Raw genomic sequence first — 18,249 nt, 5'->3', positions numbered from 1 at the left:
CAGGTCGACAGACAGGCTACACCACAGGACGCGTAAACTAACACTATGTCAGCAATACGCCTGTAACGGTGTTTTGGCTGGTGTTACCCTGTTTTTGTTTGCTATACCTACAAACGAGCTGTGTGACAGCAATCCAGAGAGGAGCGATCCACGCCAGCTCTCTAACCTGCCTCCAGCAGTGGATTAATCCGGCTGCCAGAACTCGTGAGTAGTTGCTTTTCAAAAAGTCTAAAAAATGCAGTTATTGTTGATAACTTGCTCTGCACTTCCGTTGAGGAGACCACGTCTTGGACTGCTCGGTGGAGATCAAAAAAGCAGTGTAATCACGCACCACCTGGGCCTTATATACCCGTGCGTGCCAGTGCACTGGTGTGTCTTAAAGAGGTATCCACGTCACAAGTGAGGTGGGGACATTCCCCATACATATGAAATATGTTGGGTGGAGAGATAGTCTCTGATACGATAGAGAACATGGTGTTGGTACCATTAGGAGAGATAACATGATGTTGGTACCATTAGGAGAGATAACATGATGTTGGTACCATTAGGAGAGATAACATGGTGTTGGTACCATTAGGAGAGATAACATGGTGTTGGTACCATTAGGAGAGATAACATGATGTTGGTACCATTAGGAGAGATAACATGATGTTGGTACCATTAGGAGAGATAACATGATGTTGGTACCATTAGGAGAGATAACATGGTGTTGGTACTATTAGGAGAGATAACATGATGTTGGTACCATTAGGAGAGATAACATGATGTTTCATGTTGGTACCATTAGGAGAGATAACATGATGTTGGTACCATTAGGAGAGATAACATGATGTTGGTACCATTAGGAGAGATAACATGGTGTTGGTACCATTAGGATAGATAACATGATGTTGGTACTATTAGGAGAGATAACATGATGTTGGTACTATTAGGAGAGATAACATGATGTTGGTACTATTAGGAGAGATAACAGGCAAACGTTGATCAAAATAACAATTCTTCTACATTCTCTAATTGTGTAGACTTCTAGTAAATTAATTAAGTAATGCAAATGTTTAACAATGATTTAACTCTTGAGAGTGTAAAATGAAACCAAATGGACCCGTAAAAAATGGTTGAGACCCTGACCTTTTAGAACAATAAATGATGATATTATTTCTAGACATTTTACACTATAGAGCGTCGCAGTCCCGCCCCCTTTCAGAACAACAAGTGGCCCAGGAAATGAATCCCAATGCATTTTTCCCATTGACATTTCAAAACGTATTAATTTATTTAAAGACCTTTTAAGCGTCGTACGAAGCCAACTCTTGTCGTGACAAATCATGACAACACACACAATATTTTGGACCAAACAAATAATTACAAAGATGAAAAACAACAAAAAAAGTGTTGTAACCTGCCGTTTCTTTCTACTTTCTAATTCTTTGTTTGGCCCAAAACATCGTGTTTGTCGTCATGATTTGTCACGACAAGACTTGGCTTTGTCCGTGGCGTAAACGTTTTTAATTTCAGAGAAGCCAGAACTTAAAAAAATACTAAACGGCATCGACGGTCAATGCAGTATCTCCCAGGTTTCCGTTGTCTCCTATCCGCGTCATGTATCTTTGAAACATCTCACCAACACTCAAACCACCGAGCAGAACAGACAGTAAATACCAACACTCAAACCACCGAGCAGAACAGACAGTAAATACCAACACTCAAACCACCGAGCAGAACAGACAGTAAATACCAACACTCAAACCACCAAGCAGAACAGACAGTAAATACCAACACTCAAACCACCGAGCAGAACAGACAGTAAATACCAACACTCAAACCACCGAGCAGAACAGACAGTAAATACCAACACTCAAACCACCGAGCAGAACAGACAGTAAATACCAACACTCAAACCACCGAGCAGAACAGACAGTAAATACCAACACTCAAACCACCGAGCAGAACAGACAGTAAATACCAACACTCAAACCACCGAGCAGAACAGACAGTAAATACCAACACTCAAACCACAGAGCAGAACAGACAGTAAATACCAACACTCAAACCACCGAGCAGAACAGACAGTAAATATCAACACTCAAACAACGGAGCAGAACAGACAGTAAATACCAACACTCAAACCACCGAGCAGAACAGACAGTAAATACCAACACTCAAACCACCGAGCAGAACAGACAGTAAATACCAACACTCAAACCACCGAGCAGAACAGACAGTAAATATCAACACTCAAACAACGGAGCAGAACAGACAGTAAATACCAACACTCAAACCACCGAGCAGAACAGACAGTAAATCTGCATCCTATGGAGGGTGGAAAAACCTACGAGGGACCCCAGGGCACCGCCGTCCAAAACTCAGAAAAGGTAACCGAGGGTTCCGAAAGGGGCTAACCGTCTGACGGGCCTGGGTCAACACACTCCCAGTACGACCACCGGGTGGGAGAGTGACCACCATGTATGTATGTCATTGTATTATATCTAACGTACATATTCACATTACAGGGCCGGTGCTGGAGACAAGCTATAGCCTACCACTGATCTAACATACATATTCACATTACAGGGCCGGTGCTGGAGACAAGCTATACCACTGATCTAACATACATATTCACATTACAGGGCCCGTGCTGGAGACAAGCTATACCACTGATCTAACATACATATTCACATTACAGGGCCCGTGCTGGAGACAAGCTATACCACTGATCTAACATACATATTCACATTACAGGGCCCGTGCTGGAGACAAGCTATACCACTGATCTAACATACATATTCACATTACAGGGCCGGTGCTGGGGACAAGCTATACGTTGGAGCAGTTGACAGCCGTCCAGTGGTGGTGGTAATGCCCCTTTTCTTTAGTTTGCTATTTCTATTTCTTTGTGGGTTTTTTGAGTTGTGTTTTGCCGCATTACCGCAACTCTCTCTCCAGTACTGGAGGGATATCCCTGTAGTTATGCACTTAGTAGTCACCAACCCTTTAGTCTCAGCATCTATTTCTATTGTTGATTGTTGAACAAGTCCTATTGTTTTTTTTTATATTAATGCTATTATTGCTGAATAAATACTTTTGTACATTTTGTTACACACGTTTCTGCCTGCCTTTCATATTTTATAACCATCCTGTTCCCTGTGTGGAGGAGTCATTAAGTGCTCCGGGTGTTCAGTGTTAGATCTCAGTATAGCCTAAAGGCCTATTCATAGTCTGGATTTTCGGTGGTGAGATGACCACCGCTCCGGTGGTGAGCTGACCACCGGAGCTGAAATAACGTTGAGCGGTGGTGAGTAAAAACAGAGAGAAGGGCTGGAGCGGTGGCGGTGGTTTGCTCTTCACCGCGGCTCGTGACGTCATGTTGTAGTTCGGTGGTCACCTAACCACCGAAAATCCAGACTATGTATGAGCCTTAAATATTCCCCAGGTGGCGTGGTTGGCTATAGGTGAATCCATATCACCCTGTCACACATGGACCATTTAGTTGGCTGTAGGTTAATCCATATCACCCTGTCACACATGGACCATTTAGTTGGCTATATAGGTGAATCCATATCACCCTGTCACACATGGACCATTTAGTTGGCTATAGGTGAATCCATATCACCCTGTCACACATGGACCATTTAGTTGGCTATAGGTGAATCCATATCACCCTGTCACACATGGACCATTTAGTTTGCTATAGGTGAATCCATATCACCCTGTCACACATGGACCATTTAGTTGGCTGTAGGTGAATCCATATCACCCTGTCACACATTTAGCATTTAGCCTTCCGTAGATTTCCAACAATGTATTAGAGATGTCCTAATGATGTCCTAAATGTCAACCAGAGCCTGTCTTTCATTCCTATTTCTGACCTCAAATGTGTTTTTCAACAAAATGATGCTCATTGCAGGGACAGACACATGTGCACTAATAATATTATATTAACACTATTATAATAACAACAGCACAAGAATAAGAATAATGTATTATTGGTATTTGTTTATAAACAATACACTTTAAAAAGTAAGCTATGGGAAAATAAAGTGGAACAATAACATACATAAGTCATTTTAACAAGACTTTGGTTCAGTGTATTTCAATAAAGTGTAATAATAATGAATAAAAAAAACATTATATACGTAGGCCTATTGAAATGGCATTGATTATTTGGCAATCGTGAATAAAAACATTTACCGTAAATATAAAACATTTCCCAGAAAAGGGCGTAGCAGCGCAACCAGCGCTGTCAGTGAACCAACCAACCGCCAACTGTTTTACACAAGCGCCCGGAGTCCAGCTGGACCAATCGAATCGTGTCTTCCTCTGGGGTGGGAATAACAGCAGATCTACAAGCCCACAGCGCGTGGCGGGCTCAGTGACGCGCCGTGAGCTTGTAGATCTGGAGAAAATGTCTGCGGCCATAAGGTGCTGCCAGACTTACTAAAGAGCCGCGCACGTTCTCGGCTGCGAGCAGCTTCTTTTTCCGGGTTTTTAGACCGCTGGTGGACGGAAAAGAAGCTCCACTTCCACCGACTAGTTGCGCGACGGCCAGCTTCCCGGAAACGCTCTCCTCCGCGTCAGTCGTCCGCGGAGGTGGAGCTTATTTTCCATCCACCCGCTGTCTAAAAACCCGGAAAAAGAAGCTGCCACAGCTTCTTCTGTCCGCGGCTGTCGGACGTTTTGCGCTTAGGTGTGGAAACAGTGATACGAGACGACGCGCCAATCGTTCAGTGTGGTCACGTCCACTTGTTAACAACAGGGTCCACCATTTTTGCAACTAAACAGTTTTAACCACCAACTTAAGGTCATGTCAAACAAATGCAACTCCTTGCAACTGCCATTGGGGATAATGCCATTGTGAAGTCAACTTGGAGAAATGGAGAGCAAAGGGTTAAATCTAGACTGACACTCATTGCCACTGACACTCAGCTGATTGTCACTCACTCACTCCCCAATTGCCTGACCAATCAGCGTCAGTGCATTCACTGCACCTGAGAGTAGGGCGTTGGCCAAACACGGGAAGGGAGGAGGAAAGAGGAATCCTACACAAACCTCCATGAGAAACAGCAGTGTGCGTCCAAACAGGAGCAACACACACTGAAACAGCAGAGCAGAACGGTGCTGCCATATAAATGCTGGAGAGACAGCCGGTGAGAGAGAGAACTGCTTACTTGTGACAGATCATGCCAGTTCATGGACATTGTTTGTTGTTGTTGTTTGTGATGACTTGAGTTGAAGTTAAAGGAAACATGATGGCCAATTGGACATGAACAATGAACATGATTATTTGATTTAAAATACATTTGAATTGATTATTGATTGATAAAAATGTTTCAATTATACTAATTCATTCAGGTTATCTAATTTACATTTCATGAGTTTATTATGTTTAAAACAGTTTAAAAACGAATTGAGTAGAAATGAATTGATTTAGAAATGAGTTGATTAAGAGACACTAAGTAAAAATGATATTTACAGGTGTTTAAAGCATGTAAAGTATGTATTGATGAATGTGCATTATACTTACATTAGTTATTTTTTATTTTCCCTTTAAGGTTTTTCACCTTACCGCTTACTCAATGCCCATGCATGTGTACAACTGTACTCAACTACAAACAAAGTAAAGAAGAGTTAAAAAGAAGGAAACTGTATGTGGTCATTGTATGAGTGAAACCCAGTTAATATCTCCATATGGTCTGTGCCATCCCTTTCAATCATTGGTGTGGTTTGGGCCTGGGCTCTTGGCTCTTACAACCCACAACGAACCAGGCAGGACGCAAAGCCAACGCACAAATACAATAGCAATTAGCAAGTGTGTAACGGTCAGATATTTCTATCACTGCTACTAATTATTTAAATCACGGGTTGTGAATGATCTCCTCTTAGGATACAACTAATAAAGTGGAATGTAATGAAAATAGCCTAAATAAGCAGCAGAAAACACAGTCAGAAACAAAGCTCACGTCAACCTTTTATCTAGTAATCAAAGCAACAGTTATACAGAGTTGAATGAATGAATAGTGAATGTCCGTTTCTCGCGCACACACGCACACGCTCCCTTATTGTTTTGTATTGTTCCGTGTTTCCAAACAAAGTCTGTTTCTCTCCAAGCGTTCCTTCCCGCACGTAAAAGTCCCTCCAAAGCAAAGTAAATTATGTAAAAGAAACTTAATCCATCCCAGAAGCGAATGTAATCCAAATCAATGTAGGCTACTCCAAAAGAAGAGGAAGTCCCAAAACGCAGATCCTCGCGGGACGTTGAAATAAATAAAAGATGAACGATCTCACCCGTTGCAGGATGTCTTGAGCCTCCTCATAAAGTGAGCGTAATCGTTCGTGTAGCTATAGCTTTCTGGGATGGATTAAGTTATACTATATTCCTACTATATTCTGTGCTGTCTATTGTGTGATTTTGTTATTATTTGTTTAAAGACTATGTTTATGATTTGATATCTTTTGAGTGACATGGGTCTGGAGTTGGACTGACGCCCATAAAGTAGGCGTCGGTTACCGGCCTGAGGGAAACCTTAGAGAGACAGACAAACAAACAGGGAGTCTACGAGGGACCTGGACACGTTTGTTCTCTAAACATCTCTACTATACAGTGAATTCATATCACTGGTCAGAAACAAACCGGTTATTAGCCAATGGATATACAGTGAATTCATATCACTGGTCAGAAACAAACCGGTTATTAGCCAATGGATATACAGTGAATTCATATCACTGGTCAGAAACAAACCGGTTATTAGCCAATGGATATACAGTGAATTCATATCACTGGTCAGAAACAAACCGGTTATTAGCCAATGGTTATACAGTGAATTCATATCACTGGTCAGAAACAAACCGGTTATTAGCCAATGGATATACAGTGAATTCATATCACTGGTCAGAAACAAACCGGTTATTAGCCAATGGATATACAGTGAATTCATATCACTGGTCAGAAACAAACCAGAACCTTATTAGCCAATGGATATACAGTGAATTCATATCACTGGTCAGAAACAAACCAGAACCTTATTAGCCAATGGATATACAGTGAATTCATATCACTGGTCAGAAACAAACCGGAACCTTATAAGCCAATGCAAGCATACATATTTGGTGAATCTGGGTCACCCGTGACCCAGATTATATATATATAATCTCCTCAGCTCAAACGTATGTAACGTAGCTAGCATATGAAGCTAAGTATAGCTAAACTAACCTGCCCGGCTGCCCCTGTAACCTTTTCAGAGTCAACTAAAAGTTTGTATATGGTTTCATAGGTAGTTGTTTAAAGGGTTAGTTCAGATTTTTTCAACTTAAGTTGTATGAAATACTTGCCATTAATATAGTGGTTGCAACTGTATTAATTGATTGCCCGAGTCCCGTGGTGGGAGTTCTGCTCTGGTTTTGGTGAAATATCAAGTAGTTCCGGTCATTTTGTGGGGGGTGCTGGGGGCCACGCAGTAAAAATAAATGAATCGACAAAACTAACGTCATTTGTATTGTTGACCTATTTCTAAAATATTAGTGCAACTTTCGTTCTTTTTTTACCACTCTATCACACAGAACTATGTTTTTTGTGTCCATATCACTACGCCCAAAAAATAGTTCCATGTGATAGAGGGGTCAAAGTTCAACGAAAGTCATGCTAATATTTTTTTTAAAGGTCACCAATACAAATTACGTTCGTTTTGTGGATAAATTTACTTTTACTGCGTGGCCCCAGTGCCCCCCACAAAATGACCGGAACTACTTAATATTCACTAAAACCAGAGCAGAACTCCCACCACAGGACTCTGGCAATCAATTAATACAGTTGCAACCACTATATTAATGGCAAGTATTTCATACAACTTAAGTTCAAAAAATCTGAACTATCCCTTTAACGATGTCAATTGTGCTATTTTATTATTTTTATGATGTTACACTATGTGCTATAAAGCAGTGGTCCGGGAAACACCAGTGGTCCTTGAGCGCGTTCCAGGTGGTCCCAAGCTAAATGATGGAGAGTTGGTAACCAAATGGACCCAGTTATTATATGTTTAACTCTTGAGTGTAAAATGAAACCACATGGTCATGGACCAAGAGTTAAATTATTGTTAAACATCTGCATTACTTAATTTACAATAAATCTACACAGGGGGCACATCTACATGGTTCATTACTCAGTTTGAGTAATGAACCATAGTATATGGCAGTATACACATTATAGAATGGCCTGCACTATGCAGAACTAAATACAAACAGTCACACAATCCATTACCGTATTCTGCCCTGTACACACTCGCAGGCAAACAGCCGTACACAGTAGAATAATTGTTATTTTGAGCGACTGTTATCTCAAGTCCTATAGTACCACTACCAACTTGAACACAGCATGGAATTGTGGACAACAAAACATTGTACGTTTTGGGTCTGAGACGCTACATTTCAGCAAACGGTGGTCCGTGGCAAATAATGGACCCTGATATGAAAAGGGTTGAAAACCACTGCTATAATGCTCACTTTAGAATTCAGCATCTGTCTGTATACCATATCTGTGAAGATATGTGGTTACTTTAAGAATAGTTTCACTGAGTTTCATCTGTCTAGATACCATATCTGTGAAGATATGTGGTTACTTTAAGAATATCTTCACTGAGTTTCATCTGTCTGTAGGGCTATACCATATCTGTGAAGATATGTGGTTAATTTAAGAATAGTTTCACTGAGTTTCATCTGTCTAGATAGGCTACCATATCTGTGAAGATATGTGGTTACTTTAAGAATATCTTCACTGAGTTTCATCCTCTGTCTGTATACCATATCTGTGAAGATATGTGGTTACTTTAAGAATAGTTTCACTGAGTTTCATCCCTGACCCTCAAAATAAAGGTCTAGACACCTTATTTGTTCATTTAAGTGCAATATTGGCTGAGAGATAGTGAAAGTAGATTTTTCGATAATGGTGGCACTAATTTGCATAACAATGGTAGCTGGGACACAACTTTTTAACATTCATTAATTTCATTCCAAATGTAGGCCTACAGCTGATACTGACTGAATATACAATTTTCACCGATTTGAGGTATAGTGCAGACTTTTGGCTACACTATATAATCTATCTAAATATATAGATTTGAGGTACAGTGCAGACTTTTGGCTACAGAAAGAGGTATAGTGATTTGAGGTACAGTGCAGACTTTTGGCTACAGAAAGAGGTATAGTGATTTGAGGTATAGTGCAGACTTTTGGCTACTTGTAGAAAGAACCATTTTCAAGATAGAAAGGTCATCTTGGTCTTAAATTTAAGCTTAAAGGACAACTTTAGTTTTTTTCAACCACGGTTCATGTTTTAGGTTGTTATTAGAGAAAGTAAAAGGTGAGTGTTATTTATTTTTTACTGCATCCCAAGAAATTACATCTGGCCACAAAAGATCACAGGATCTAAACCATAGTCCAACCGACCAACTTCAAAGTGGGCATGCACGTTGCTGCTGACCGCAGGGACGTTTATATGTATGTATATGTATGTATATGTATGTATATGTATGTATATGTATGCACGTTGCTGCTGACCGCAGGGACATTTATATGTCCCGTGTCACGTTTTGTATGGATAGGTAGTTCCCTTGACAAAAATGACCCATTTCTTTTTAATTAAAGCATATATTCGGCTTTAGTCACTTTGCCTCTGCTCCATTAACTCCATCTCTAGTGCATGTTGTAGCATGTTGTAACTCTACTCCTCACCTCCCTCCACTGCTTGTGTGCGTGCGTGTGTGGGTGCATGTGACTTGTGCAATACCTATCACTGCTCAGTGCTCAGACAGCAATCCCCTTGCTGCTCAGATCTCTTTCTTGACACGTGGAGACTGGAGACGAAGCTTTGCTGCTACTATGGGGAGCAGTTTGAAATGGTTGAAGCTCATTCTCTGAGACAAATGGACACAAACTAGATTAACAGTGGAGAGAGGGGGGGTGTACTGCCCTTCCTCTGCCCTATAGTAAATCAGGTACCGACTCCATGTTATCCTCTCCTAATGGTACCAACATCATGTTATCTCTCCTAATGGTACCTGATAGATAATTTCTATCTTTTGTGGGTGAATGATCAGCTCCTTTGACCTTTTTGACCCTTTTAATCTGGTTGCCCTGTGTAGTGACTTCACGCTGTCTTTTGGCGTTTAGTTAGTAAGAATTATTATTGCACTGTCTCTGTCTAGAGCCCTGCATGTTTCTGACCTTGGCCATGCCGGCATTCTCTTATCAGTCGGCATGCCATAGATAAATGTATCCTTTGAGGCCGAGACCAACCTCTGTGCTCTTTCGGTTTATCCATCCAGTATTTTTCCATACATTGAGTAAGTAACTCCTCGGTCTTGCCACGTTGACTTTGTTTCATTCTCCATTTTGTATTGACGAAGTATATATACTGTCTCTCATTTTGTGAGACGGTAGAGAGAAACCAACCACCTACCAGACCCCCCCACGGGGTCTGGGTCTGTATTCGATTGTAAATTATTATGCTGTTATGTGAATTCTTGTTCTGTTCTCTCTGAAACGATAATATAAAACGACTAAAAGCCTCATTTTGATATGGACGTCTCTCCTTGGGTGTAATCAGGTAATATTTTGGTTATTAGGTAATCCTTAGTTTGTGTTCATATTGGCTATTTACTTAAAGTATCCTGGTAAAAGCTAAAGTTAAGTATCTATTGTAATTGGGATTACCTCCTAAAGTATTCTGAGAGTTCCGGCGCATTTTGCACTCTGCTCCGGAGCGCTCCCAGCTTCTAGCCCTCTGCTATCGGAGCTTATCATTGATTATTTATAGACTTTATAGTTATTATACAGTCCTTTCAAAGCTATCATTATTAAAAGATGGATTCTATTTAAATTTATCCATCAGTACCAACATCATGTTATCTCTCCTAATGGTACCAACATCATGTTATCTCTCCCAATGGTACCAACACCATGTTATCTCTCCTATAATGGTACCAACACCATATGTTATCTCTCCTAATGGTACCAACATCATGTTATCTCTCCTAATGGTACCGACACCATGTTATCTCTCCTAATGGTACCGACATCATGTTATCCCTCCTAATGGTACCGACATCATGTTATCTCTCCTAATGGTACCGACATCATGTTATCTCTCCTAATGGTACCGACATCATGTTATCTCTCGTAATGGTACCGACATCATGTTATCTCTCCTAATGGTACCGACATCATGTTGTCTCTCCTAATGGTACCAACATCATGCTATCTCTCCTAATGGTACCAACACCATGTTCTCTCCCCTAATGGTACCAACATCATGTTATCTCTCCTAATGGTACCAACATCATGTTATCTCTCCTAATGGTACCAACATCATGTTATCTCTCCTAATGGTACCAACATCATGTTATCTCTCCTAATGGTACCGACACCATGTTATCTCTCCTAATGGTACCGACACCATGTTATCTCTCCTAATGGTACCGACATCATGTTATCTCTCCTAATGGTACCAACACCATGTTATCTCTCCTAATGGTACCAACACCATGTTATCTCTCCTAATGGTACCAACACCATGTTATCTCCCCTAATGATACCAACATCATGTTATCTCTCCTAATGGTACCAACACCATGTTATCTCTCCTAATGGTACCAACACCATGTTATCTCTCCTAATGGTACCAACACCATGTTATCTCCCCTAATGGTACCAACACCATGTTATCTCCCCTAATGGTACCAACACCATGTTATCTCTCCTAATGGTACCAACATCATGTTATCTCTCCTAATGGTACCAACATCATGTTATCTCTCCTAATGGTACAAACATCATTAACACATTAATCACTAACCCTAACCCATCATTTAGGTTGCCTTGAACTAACTGAAGGGCAGAGTTTGAGAAGTGTTTCTATTGGCTGTACCATTCTGCTGCTCTCTTTCTATTGGATGTACCCTTCTGCTGCTCTCTTTCTATTGGCTGTACCATAGCCAATAGGATGTCTCTCAGGTGAAATCAAACAACAGATTATAGACACAGGTCAGTCGATCAATATTTTAATAATATTTATTTACATAATTATCATATAATTAATACCTAACACCAGACACACGTGTGCACACACCTGTGCACACACACACACACACACACACACACACACACACACACACACACACACACACACACACACACACACACACACACACACACACACACACACACACACACACACACACACACACACACACACACACACTAATAATATAAATGTTTTTTCAGTGTATAACAACTCACTCGGGTTTGATCAAGTCCCGACTTACGTCCTAGTAGCTACCCTCGATCAGTCCCACTAGGGAAAAACCAGGGCCACACAATCTGTTGGAACTACTCCAGAACTACTCAGTTCAGCCAGGGCTGGGAGGTACGCTTCTGGTGCATGGAAGGACTAGGCTCTGTGGGTTGACTCCTGCCCGGGCCCCTCCTACGTCTCACCAGGTCCACTCCTGCTCTCACCGGGCCCAGGACCTGTGCGTTGCACCAGAGTCCTGCTCTTACCAGAGTCCCAGCACCAGGCACTTCATTCAGGAGTGGTGGGCAATGGTTTCGCAGACAGACTCCACCCGAGCGAGAAGTTCTGCGGGCTCCGCTTGCTGCTTGAATGGCCCTCCTAAAGGCCTTACGAGGGCTGTTGGGCAGTGCAGTATTGTGTTCAGAGGTGATATTACTATAATGAGTACTGTATGTATATATATACAATATTATGTACTATAATGAGTGGACCATGAACACAAAACAAATGATTATGAATAAAGTGATTCAATCTATTGAATGTGAAATAGATCTTGTAGTGAAATTCAGACTAATTATACATTTCTGGTAGGTAGATAATCATAAAACCAACAGTATTAAAGGTCCTGGTGGCTGGCATCTCCCCTAGAGATAGGGTGAGAAGTTCACCTCCCTTAGATATAGGGTGAGAAGTTCATCTCCCTTAGAGATAGGGTGAGAAGTTCACCTCCCTTAGAGATAGGGTGAGAAGTTCATCTCCCTTAGAGATTCGGTGAGAAGTTCACCTCCCTTAGAGATAGGGTGATAAGTTGTTAAGCTGTAGCAGGGTTCAGGGGTCATGTGAACAGAGGTCAAAGGTCAAGCTGTAGCCTTGGCTTCCCATTCCTGTAAAAGAAAAAAGAAAAGAAACTCCAGTTAAAAACACAACATTAACCTTTATTCTGCAGAATGTGTCATTAACTGTTTAGGACTAAATAACAGAAATGAAGTCAAATGAAAATAAATACAATATTGAACAGAATCAGTGATGCTCCATGCGCTACACGCCCCTCTAGACCAGGAAGCACGCTGGCTGGGCCAGGCTACCCGCCCCTCTAGACCAGAAAGTACGCTGGCTGGGCCAGGCTACCCGCCCCTCTAGACCAGAAAGCACACTGGCTGGGCCAGGCTACCCGCCCCTCTAGACCAGAAAGCACACTGGCTGGGCCAGGCTACCCGCCCCTCTAGACCAGAAAGCACACTGGCTGGGCCAGGCTACCCGCCCCTCTAGACCAGAAAGCACACTGGCTGGGCCAGGCTACCCGCCCCTCTAGACCAGAAAGCATGCTGGCTGGGCCAGGCTACCCGCCCCTCTAGACCAGAAAGCATGCTGGCTGGGGAAGTACTTCCAGGGAGTCATTACTGTATTAGTATTACAGTATAGTATATATAGTAGTATTATTAAAACTACTTATTATAAATAATAAGTAGTATTTATATACCTTCTTCCTGTCGATGAACAGCGAGGATGGAACTCTCTTCAGAGACGTTTTAGCTGAAGCTGTTCTACGAAGTAGAGGATTCAGGAACCCAGCCTGGAAAACACACACACACACACACACACACACACACACACACACACACACACACACACACACACACACACACACACACACACACACACACACACACACACACACACCATTATAAAAACAATAGTTTACAGTAGAATTGAACAAATTCACTAGATTTCAGAGAGAGAGAGAATGCCAAACTGTTTGTTTTGTATTATTAATATTATTAGTAGCAGTCTCTCCACACCCTAACACTGTAACACTACAGTAGTAGTTTGTTTAGTGTTATAATCGTTATTATTAATATTAGTAGTAAGGTTAGGTTTAGGGGTGTTATATTAACAGTATATTAATAGTAGTAGTAAGGTTAGGTTTAGGGGTGTTATATTAACAGTATATTAATAGTAGTAGTAAGGTTAGGTTTAGGGGTGTTATTAGCCCTGTAAACATGACTCTCGTATTCATACGAGAGTCATGACGCAACTTCACCCTGGTTTTTGCAGACGCTACATTTACAAATAATTAAAATATATAAACATTCACATTTAAAATATAAAGTACTCACAAAGTGTCCCACGGGTGTTAGTTAGTAGCAGAGCCAGCGATTAGAATTTCTGCATCCCGCGTTGTTTAATAAAAAGCATTTTTATCCGAGGTGTTATTTTGCCATTGGCTTTCAACTACGCGCCCCTATCGGTCGGGAGGAGGGTGGCACTCGGTGTGTTCGATATAGGTACGCTGACCGCCCTGCCAATACAGACTAATAGGCGAGTGCGCTCCCGGTGTGCAACTGTGGATTTCCCAAACGAACCCCGTTTGAAAAAAGTAGCCGGAGAGCTCGGACAAAAATGCTTTTTATTAACCCATTCTGACCTGAGATCAGATTCATACGAGGTTTCCGCCGGACACACACTGGTCTGATGAACCCATTCTGACCCGAGATCAGATTCTAAAAATGTCAGTCGTTCTTCGATTTTTTTCAAAAATAGCAGACCTACAAGCTTGTATATGAGCTTGTAGATCTGCTATTTTTAAATAGCTAAAGCATAACATGATGCTGACACCAAAATGGGTGCCCGGTCAGAATGGGTTAAAGAACGCGGGACGCAGCAATTCTAATCGCTCGCGCTGCTACTAACTAACACCCGTGGGACACTTTGTGAGTACTTTATATTTGAAATCTGAATGTTTATATATACGGAAATCTTGTAAATGCAGCGACTGCAAAAAACAGGGCAAAGTTACTGCATGACTGTCATGATAATTATCATGGCAGTCATGTTCCAGGGCTAGGGGTGTTATATTATTAATAGTATTAGTAAGGTTAGGTTTAGGGGTGTTATATTAACAGTATATTAATAGTAGTAGTAAGGTTAGGTTTAGGGGTGTTATATTAACAGTATATTAATAGTAGTAGTAAGGTTAGGTTTAGGGGTGTTATATTAACAGTATATTAATAGTAGTAGTAAGGTTAGGTTTAGGGGTGTTATATTAACAGTATATTAATAGTAGTAGTAAGGTTAGGTTTAGGGGTGTTATATTAACAGTATATTAATAGTAGTAGTAAGGTTAGGTTTAGGGGTGTTATATTAACAGTATATTAATAGTGGTAGTAAGGTTAGGTTTAGGGGTGTTATATTAACCCTTGGCCTACATTTCACGGAAAAAACGGAATTAATCGAAAAATCTAAACCTCCCGTTAACGGAAAAAACGGAATGACAATCAATATCAGTTATCGCGGGGTCAAAAGAGCAAAATTTTATATTTTTTTCGCTAATATCACTAATGTTGGATGTAATTTACCAAAAAACGGCCGAAATCCGCGTGATCGTGCGCTATCGTGCACGCGCGCCGTCTCTATGTGCGCCGCTGTAAAAAATTTGATATTTTGCGATCTTTTGGGGTTGATTTGAGGTTAATTTGACTTAGTTATGAAAAATATAGCATTAGCTTAGCAATCCGGACCAGCCAAGCTATTGACTAGGGTCAAAATACTACAGGATGTTGTTGATCGTTCAACCGGAAGTGACTTAGGAAGATCCGTCTATTTTAGCCAAAATCAGCATAATGGTGCTTTCCCGCCATCTGGTGGCGAATCGAGAGAATACATTTGCAATGAATGAAGAAAAAAAAAACATCTCTTCAATCCACCAGATCTTTCTTGTATGTTAAAACGATGAATTAAAAATATGCCAATTTGTTACCCAAACAAAAAAATTGGGACTGGCATTCCAAGGGTTAACAGTATATTAATAGTAGTAGTAAGGTTAGGTTTAGGGGTGTTATATTAACAGTATATTAATAGTAGTAGTAAGGTTAGGTTTAGGGGTGTTATATTAACAGTATATTAATAGTAGTAGTAAGGTTAGGTTTAGGGGTGTCATATTAACACATTGATTGCTAGAGTTTTCTATTTGCTCAGGCTTGGTGGTGCTGAGCGATTAACATTGGGACTTCTGAACTTTTTCGGGGCCCACAGCGAGGGGCCTCTTATAGCGAGAATCACACCGCATAAATCAAAAGGAAGCCAAACTAGTCCACTTCAATTTAAAAAAAAAATTATGATTCTACCATCTTCCATTCTGGAGATATTGACCTTTTTCTAACACCTGCTTTTCGCAGCACGCTGCTCTTTTGAAAAAACAGCAGAGATATGGAAGGTTGAAGTTGACAGACATTGACAGACAGATATAAAAATGAACACAAATAATATCATATACATACTACACACTGAATGAAAGCCCTGAATGTCTACTTTTAGGAGGAAAACAAATACACATGGTCCCATGTATAGTTTGTCAGTAATTGGCTATTGAATGCAGCTTGCGCCCACCAGAGAGGATTTCAGAAAATGCATGGACCAGAAGAACTATTATTCACAAAATAAGGCCTATAGCGAAATGTACATACTATATACCGTATGAAACAGAAGACTCTCTGCTTTCATAAGAAAAATACTTCTACTGTAATAATAATGAAAATCACACCCCTGTGAAGTGAGCAGTGCAATGTTGCACTGCTCACTTCACAGGGGTGTGATTTTCATTATTATTTCATACGGTATATAGTATGTACATTTCGCTATAGGCCTTATTTTGTGAATAATAGTTCTTCTGGTCCATGCATTTTCTGAAATCCTCTCTGGTGGGCGCAAGCTGCATTCAATAGCCAATTACTGACAAACTATATTTGTATATATTTGTATATTTGTTTTCCTCCTAAAAGTAGACATTCAGGGCTTTCATTCAGTGTGTAGTATGTATATGATAATAATTTATTTATGTTTATATCTGCCTGTCAATCTCTGTGACTTTAAACCTTTATAACTCGCTATGATAACTTCATGAGGAAATGCTCACTTCACAGGGGTGTGATTTTTATTATTATTACAGTATTAGTTTTTTTCTTATGAAAGCAGAGGGTCTTCTGTTTCATACGGTATATAATATGTACATGTCGCTATAGGCCTTATTTTGTGAATAATAGTTGGACCTGAACAACTGCATTCAATATCCTACTGACAAACTGTACATGGGATCAATATTATGTATTTGTTTTCCTCCTAAAAGTAGACAATTAGGGCTTTCATTCAGTGTGTAGTATGTATATGACAATAATTTATTTATGTTTATTTTTATATCTGCCTTCAGAACGATAGTATAACGGTGAGATGCGTTACTGGATCGGTGAGTTTAGTGGTTGAGGTTGACATGTCTGGACATGTTTGAGGAAAGAAGCACAGGAGAGAGAGATGATCAAATAACTGGCTGCTTTGTTGGACAACGCTATCTTCACTTTGTTTGGGCAAAGAAGCAGAGATCAGCGATGGAAAAGAGTTTTATCCACGGCAGATAAGTAATGACGTATTATCGAGGGACCGCCATGATCAACTAACTGCCTGGGACCGAGGCTACGTTGTCACCAGCCAATGCAGCCATCGCTATCCGTTGTGTGATTGTAGCCTTTTTATTCATTATAATTGCAGTGATAAGACCTATATCACAGCCGGGCGTCTCTCTCGATACCGTGGATATAGCCTACATCCACAATCACACAACGGATAGCGATGATGGCTGCATTGGCTGATGAAGACGTAGGCAGTAAGTTGATCATGGCGGTCCTTCGATAATACGTCATTACTTATCTGCCGTGGATATAAAGCTCTTTTCCATCGCTGATCGTGCTTCTTGCCCAAACAAACAAAGTGAAGACGCGATGGCGATCCACACAACGGATAGCGATGGCTGGTGAAGACTGAAGACGTAGCCAGGCAGTTAGTTGATCATGGCGTGTGCCGTGTGCGTGTTGAAAACGTTATGAAATGGCGATCGTTGAAGATTATTCTTGGTTTATATACTGGCAGAGGGCAAATCGACACGACTGCGTTATATCTTTTTCCGAGAATGAGAGAGCGGT

The sequence above is a fragment of the Protomyctophum parallelum genome (genome assembly GCF_964188405.1).
Source record: "Protomyctophum parallelum genome assembly, chromosome: 11".
Taxonomy (NCBI): domain Eukaryota; kingdom Metazoa; phylum Chordata; class Actinopteri; order Myctophiformes; family Myctophidae; genus Protomyctophum; species Protomyctophum parallelum.
Note: the sequence above shows the minus strand (reverse complement) of the source record.